Genomic DNA, 8,289 nt, shown 5'->3' on the forward strand with positions numbered 1-8,289 from the left:
CAACTCACACTGTCTTCTGTGTGTTTTTTCTGTTAGCTGATATATTTATTTTGTCAGAAACGCAGCATGAAGGAAATAGTTATATACTTCAAGCAGAAAATGAAAGCGCTGACTGGAGTGAAAATGAATTCAGAAAAACGTGCCATAATTTCATGAGAAACTCCATTTGTCTATGATGAGATGTCACAAGAGTAGATGTCTTCATGATTATTGATGGATGGCTTATGCTATCCAAAAGCTAAATTTAGTTAAAGAGATATGTAAAGAACAGCAAAATGTATCATTGTTAGGCAAAAATCCACTAATCTACTGCGACATAATAGTAAAAAGAAATTCAGCGGTGCTCATGCATCTTCGTTGGTTGTCATATTGGAAAGTTTGAACCTTTCCTCCATCTCTTCATCCACTTCTCCTTCTAAATGATATCCAATCATTAGCTGGTAGATCAGCACACGCACCACTGCACCCAAGAAGGGTGCACAGATGGATACAAAGAACCAGAAGGTGTTTGCTCTGGAAGAGAATAAATGGAAAGAACTGTAATGCATGTTGTCATTTTAAATATTTCATGCTTTTACCTAGCAGGCCTAAATAAAATATGAGTGCATAGAAAGCATGTCAATATTGAAACATCCTAATTTTAATTTGAGTAAAGGGGCACTAATCTAACACGAGAAGTTCCATTTTTATCATTTTTTCACAAGATACTACAATACAATTATGTGTGAAGCGTGTTTTATTATTATATTTGCTTGATTGACAGGTGTCCCAAAATATCAAAGTCAGCCTCGGTGGTTGCTGCTCGCCATGTCCCTCCTCTACTCCCTCTACTTTGAGTGTATTAGAATTGACTTGCTGCAGTAACTGACAAAAGCGTGGCAAGTGATAAACTTGCGTCCAATCTTCTTTAAATCTCCTGAGCCTCCTATGGGTGATGTCACTGTTACCTACAGTTCAGTTCTCTTTTTACTCTTTTTTAAATATTTCTGTACTCACGTGAAAACCTCTCGACCCCAGCCGGCGAGAGCTGTGAAGATGCGTGGCCCCCAGGTCCCTGGCTGGGTTGACGGCATAGCCAGAGTTGAAGCCCATTGACAGGCCGATGACCGACACTACAAAGCCTACAGTGAAGGGCTCCAGACCTCTGGGGACTGGATTGTTGTGTGGATCGACTATGGCCAGGATGCACACGATCAATGCAGCTGTTCCAATAATCTGAGTAACAGTTTAGAATGATCACATCAAGTTAATGTGATCCTTAAATATTTTCAATAATAAGAAAATGTAGTCCTGCTGATGCATGAACAAGCTAAAGAGTCTTCGAAACAGCTTTTTGATATGTCTTCGTGGAGATGTTAACAATTTTTTAATCAGACACAACTATTTTGAAAATGTGTTCCCCTTGTGATTCCTGTGAGATATGTTTCATCACCTTTAAGAAGTTGTGATATTTACAGTGGATTAGTTCTGACAATGTTCACAAGCTGTTAAACTTTCTTGAATAGGAATAAATGTGAAATCTGGCAAATGTGTCAACGTTTTCATCAGAAAACAGCACTTCATAGACCTTCCACTGTCCACTAATGTATTCTGACATCAATGGATAGCGGAAGCACCACAAGGAGCAACTGGACGTTAAATGAACATTGGGTGTTTTCTTCAATTGACATTGTTGCATAACAACAGGGCTGGACTTAAGACCACTCCGTTTCACAGCATATGTGCACAGTTGAAATGATATAGAATACTCCACATGCTGTGGCATGTCAGGATCTATTTGAGTGCTCCAGCAGCGGGGCTGGCTGGTGGCCACCCTGGCCAGCAGGTGCCATGTTTACTGCAGTTCTTGTGAAATTGCATTGCTGACACCAGCACAGAGGACGTACTGTTTCAGCGTCAACAGGGGTCTCGAAAAGGTAAACTGGAAGAAAAAAAACAGTCAACAAAAGAAAAGAAGCTGTTCAGTGAGTGAGTCTGTACATGAAAATATAAAGGTGTATATTTCCAAAAATGCAATATTAATTTGTTGATGGTTTTAGGCATGGTTAGCATTCAGCTGTTAATGGTCTTCTCAGCAGTTTGGTAAAGCACACATAATACGAGCAAATTGCGAAGGCAAAAGCTCCTTGCATATTGTTCTTGCGCATGTTTTCTGGAGTTTCTGTCTGTTTAGACAACTTATCAAACAACTACTCAGTTCCACTTCCGGGATTGCACCGGTGCTGCAGGAAATTCCGCCGGATGCATGTATTTTCCGTTTCCTCCCGCTTTCTTTGTGTTGGAGTTTTAAATTTGGTGGATTCATGAGGACCATTGTTGACTGCCCCTCAGATCTATGCATGGTAAATTGAGACAGCTGGCTAGACTATCTGTCCAATCTCCGTTTTCTCTCGCACATCTATTTTGCAGCGGCTCTGTGCAGAGTTTTTTTTTTAGACATATACTTGTAGCCATCAGCAGCAGGATTATGTGCGTTGCATCTGCAGTGTCCAGATTGTTGATGCACAGCGCATACTTTTACGCACTTGCAGGGTGCCTTCATTAATTATTTGAATTTTTCAACAGAGCAGGAATCTAATTGACCTTCCTTTTTCACACACTTTCAAGCGGTTCCACATAGATTCCAAGTTTATACAATCAGATGAAATGAATAGTGACACTGTCCTGCTCATTACACTGACTGCTGCTTTTTAAAAAAGTTAAAGAGGATGAGAGCAGCCTATGTGATGTGATTGGCTATTACTGGAGTGCCAGATTTCCATGCGATATCTTCTGAGCAATAATAATTTGGGGCTCCAGCAGCTGGAGCCATGCAAGTCCTACATCCTGCTATGTCTACAGTACACTTCACCTCAGCCATTTTTTTCAATCATCCATCTCTTACAAATTTCACTTTGAGTCAAGTGTGTTCAGCTCCACCAGCAATGAATCACTGTGACCTCAAGTATCTAAGTCTGTGATTGTGTTCTTTTCTACTTAAACATTTGAAATTGAGGCCTAATACAACAGACAATGGACACTGATGGAAAATGAATGTATGTGCTACAGCACTTGTGCAGTACTTTCACTGGAGTGTATGGCCTCTGAGTAGAAGCTCTACACTTAAGAAATCAAGTCACTGTTACCTGATCAAAGAACCCATTAACCAGGGTGAGATGTCTGGATGGATATGTGGCAAAAATCCCAGCTGTGGCATTTGTCCCCACCACGATCAGCTCCCCCTGGCTAAAGTCCCACAATGCATCTTGTGGAAGAACATACAAAATCACTTTACATTTCTTTTCTTTATGAAAATGTAACCTTTTTATAATTTGTTATGTATTCTAACAGCACAAGAAAGCTTTGCCAATGTTTTCGCTTAAATATCTTAACATGTACTTAATGGATTGGTACAACATTTTGTAGACATTCAGGTTTCCAGACACTGTTTCCTAATGACTTTTTCTGTAGCACCATCATATGGTTGACATTTATGTTTTTTTAAATTTTTATTTTTGAGGGGCATCATATTCCTTTATTAGATTGTACAAGGAGAAAGATGACAAGAGACGAGTGAGAGACAGAGCGAGAGAGAGAGAGAGAGAGAGATGCAACAAAGGTCAGACCCAGAACACAATTACATTTTTTTCAGCATTCAATACCACTAGTTGAAGAGTAAGTGTGTTAATTAATCCCTTGTGTAAGAGATTCAGTAGAAAGCCACCAAATGGGTTGCAAATTTGTCAAACGTCTTTTTTTTTTTAAAAGGTCAAAGTATAGATACTCATTTGTTCACTGACGTGTTTCCTCAGAGAAAAAAAACATTTGGCTTTGTTCCAAGTGTCAGGCAGGTAGCTACAGCAGGCTGTAAATTTTTAATTGTCACCACCGAGCTGGTGTATACTGAAGGAAATCAAAGGTTCAAAATTGTTCTGGCCCTCGGGTCTAATCCATCTTGTGTTTCCCCTCCAACGATCTGTAACTACTACTCTGTACCACTGAGTAGACGACAACAAACTTGATTTGTGTGGTATGTTAAACTTTAACAATTTTCATTAATCTGATTATTCCTCTTCAGTTTCACGTACCAAAATACATGCCGAATACAATCGCGGAGAGTCTGGCAGAGAAAGAACAGCGGGAACTTCCTCCAGGGCTCTCTCCCAAGTAAACACATTGAAAAGGTCACGGCTGGATTTAGATGACCACTTAATAATGATAAAAAATATAGAAAATATATAGAAAAATATAGATGTCTTGGTATATTTTCATATATATATATATATATATATATATATATATATATATATATATGTGTATGTATGTACATTCAGAATGTGATTTTTTTTTTTTTACACGGGAAAACAAACACATGGAGGCTGTTTTATCTCTACTGCATAGACCCTCCCCCCCTTTTCTCAGTGAGACAGAAGGGCATTGTAAGCCTACTGTATATTCAGTAATTGCAGTCTCAGTAAAGTCTTGTTGGGATGGCAGGTCTCTGTGACACAAATTAAATTGGAGGGGATGAAAAGATTCAGAAAAGTATCCCTTTTTCCACCCTTAAAGGGGAAAATAACTGCTCTGATGGCACACTCATGTGGGCGCCTCGCTTCTATTCACACCTTAATCGTGTCAGGGTAGGAGCTATCTAATTATAAGAGCTTATTTTCTCAGCTGCAATGTGTGTTAGAGGTGGACAGCCTCATTATAAAGGCATTGAAGAAGTGAGTATGAGTGAACTGCGGAACCCTTTATAGTGTTGCTGCTTCTGACAGAGGATACTATTGGATTGAGGATTGACTCTCTCACTTTCCTTTCAATTACAGACCACACAGTTTTGAAGTTCAGGGGTAAGTGCCCCCTCCTACTGTGTGTGTCTCTTTTAAACGTTGCATTCCTCTGTCCACGGCTTCCTGTTCTGCTTCCCCCGCTGCCTTTAGCTGTCAATCGTCTGGCGAACACATCAGTGTAGTAAATACTGCACTTCTGATAACTGCCAGGTTACCCTTTGCTGATATTTAATGTCTGTCAAGCCATCAATAATAATGACTCCCTGGTATGCTGATGGAGGTTGGAGAAAAAAGCTGAGTCCGTTGGAAACACTCTTTGAAGGATAGGTACTTCATGACAGCGATGCAAATGACTGTACCTCTAAATGAGGTACAGTCATCCTAGAGTCCTAGATGGTTATTGATGATAATAAAGTTTTCGTCCCTTTCAATAAATTAACTGTTTGTCGAGATTGGCTTTACTGCCTCATTGTTGTTGCTAGTATGAATATATAAAAATAGGCACAAAATCAACAATTGTCCCTTTAAACTGGCTTTTTCTTCTGACCTCATTAAAAATATAGAGAAAGGCATTGAAGTGGTAGTTTTTTGCACATTTAATGAAGGTAACAAAATACAGAATTGGCCACAAAGCATTGTTATTATACCTAATAAGGAAACATATGTTTCATATGTTATTATGGGCTATTTTGGAACAAATATATATTTATTCTGTGTACCCAAAAGTAATTTACTTAGAGGGATTACAAATAAAACTCCAATAAGAGAAATTCCAAATAGTCTTATTTGGGATTTGGGAGGAGTAATGCTGCGTAAAAAGTGCTGTCGCAGATATGGATGTATTGTACTAAACCATGTTTTACAGCTAAGGTCACAAACAGAAGTAATGTGTCACTTTCTCTAGCAGACTTCTGAAACATGTCTTCACTTCAAGATCACATCTATAACCAATAATCATAAAACTGGGGAAAGTCATGAAGTATCAAGGTGATAAAATGTTACGTATGTTTTATTAGCTGTTAAGGAGGGCTTGGGGTCACGAAGAAGAAGTGAAGAAGATTTTTTTTTAAACAACGAGGCACCTGTAACCCTTAAAGCAGCGGTTCTCAAACTTTTTGACATCAAGGACCCCCAAACTGACACAAATTAGACCACGGACCCCCATTTGATTAGTTTTTTTCCCCAGGGTCCCAATCTGATAGGATTTTTGCTTTTAGATGTTGTATTACAGAAAGTCTATGAAAGCCATGACCAAAATAGTCATACATTCTGTCACTGTGTTACCTTTGGATGGAATTATAGTGAAAATACTTTTTGCTGGTGACCCCCTGGAACACCCTCAAGGACCCCTGGGGGTCCCCAGAACCCACTTTGAGAACCATTTCCTTAAAGCACAATACGGCATATCCTCACCTGAGATCTGTCCACTCACAAGGATGCCCAATGTTGCAGCAAAACCAAAAGCAAAGTTGACATGGGAGCCGCCGCTTAGCACCAGCTGTGCTACTGCACCGCAGCCAAACATCTGGATAGAGGAGAGGGTCACACCATAGACAAACAATGTGGAATTATTTAGTGAACACATCTTACCTTAAATGTCTTCTTAACAATTCCTTACCACACACTTTTTTTTTTTTTGCGAGATCCATCCAGACATAAGCAGTGAAGTGGAAAAAGACAAACCCTGAGATTTAGTTTTTGTTGTTGTTGTAGATGGACAGTAGTAGAAAAACTTTAAAGAGAATAATAAAGCCCCACAGTGGCCTGACCTCGAGTCAGGTGTCTAGCTGAGTCATGCTTTTCGTCGTATCCAGGGTATCTCACTGACCCCAGAGTTCATGTGTATGTTACGGTCGGAGCTTTGTGTGGGACTATTGAAGCCGACAACAATCTGAGTCCACCCGCAGAGCCTTCATCCGCGGAGGGCCAGCAAGACCACCGAGGGGACTAGACTGCCAGCAGAGTGAAAGGTCTCCTGGAATTAACAGATCAGTCACAGCTGGGGAGCAAAATAACAACTGGCCTGGCGTTTCATCACTGGTGCCCTCTCCTGATATTTGTGTTGTCTCTGGGCTACCATGAGACACAGAGGGACTCCAGGTTGTTTTGCACCAGCTAAAAACATTTAGTTTTCAATTTTGAAAGAATCTTGTGGCTTCCTGGTGTGTTGAATAGGTTCCATTTGGGGACTATAGATGACGTCTTGTATCATTAGTAAAGAATATGGATATAAAATATGGTTTTTGTGTAATTTCAGTAGAAGAATAAAATAACAGTCTTAGGTGCTAAAGTTCTTCTGAATATAGTTGAAATTATTCAGGCTTTCTTCGCTTCAGTAAGAAAGGGGCAATTAAATGAGAAGAGAGCATCAGTTTGACTTTCTTTTTACCTTTTAGCACTACTGTAAAAGTTTCCTTTGAACGTCATGTTAGGGTTGCAGAAAACACCTGGAGAACCTAAACCAAAAACCAAATTATTAGCTATTTTGTCATTTAACAACTAACACAACTAAACTCTTGCCAGACACGATATTCACCCTCACCTCTTTCTCTACACAAACATGTTGAACGAGAAGGAGACAGAATCCCTTGGGGCATTTTTAAAAGATCTTTTTCCTCTTCTCACATCAGCTTTTCAGTTCAAAGCAGCTGGTGGAAGGCTTCAGGATATGTTCTTCGTGAGAAAATCTGGCAACCTTTTAACCATGTATTTGCTCACCATCTCGTATCTTTAATTCTAAGTTAAGAATTATTTTGTTTTTCATTGACTATAGTCAACCAAAAACTATCCAAACTAACACTGTGAGTTCAGGTGTGATGAAAAAGGTGCATTTACATTTTTATTTAGGTGAGAAAGAATAAACAATATGAGGTGTGCAAATTGTTATATTAACCATGCAGATATTTCAGATTCTTGTTTAAGCTTAACCAAAGACATTTAAGTGTAACTAAAGGTTAATTTATTTCCCCCCAGTTCCTATAATTGCACAGCTTACATTCCCTTTTTATTTCATTTAATGGAATGGCAGCAGATAATAATCTGAAAAACATGCATTCAATTTTAAATTGAGTTAATAACCAGTTTATATTGAGTTATGTACACATCTAGCAATTTAGTCTATTATCCGTCTTTACTTGAACAAAAATGATCCACTCAGCATGCTGCAGGAGGGATGCAAAATATTCTGTACTCACCACCAGAATAAGGGTTCCGAGGCACTCTGCCAGGGCCTGGCGCAGGAGCACGTGTCAGATCTGAAAGGCCCCTGCCAATTTCTCCAAAATGTCTCTTTGTTTTCCCATGATGCACTTATTATAAGATTACCTTGAGGTAGGCTCTGTAGTCTAACAACAAATGCGAGTCAGTGGCTGCACATCAGCTTTTAGGGGTCTCATAGGATCCCTCCCTTGCCACTCCTAAACCCATTTCCACCCATCTCTTCTTCACTGTTCTGTGGCTGCTGTTCTCCTGCTCTGAATTGCTTTCAGAATCCCTCTCTCCACAGTGCAGCCAAATG

At 39.6% G+C, this 8,289-nt stretch overlaps 1 pseudogene; it reads right to left on the reverse strand.

Moving 5' to 3' along the window:
- Positions 1 to 344: 344 nt before the first annotated feature.
- LOC120545677 lies at positions 345 to 8,074 on the reverse strand (annotated as a pseudogene).
- Between the last annotated feature and the right edge of the window lie 215 nt (positions 8,075 to 8,289).

Source organism: Perca fluviatilis, chromosome 17 (assembly GCF_010015445.1).
Source record: "Perca fluviatilis chromosome 17, GENO_Pfluv_1.0, whole genome shotgun sequence".
Classification (NCBI taxonomy): Eukaryota; Metazoa; Chordata; class Actinopteri; order Perciformes; family Percidae; genus Perca; species Perca fluviatilis.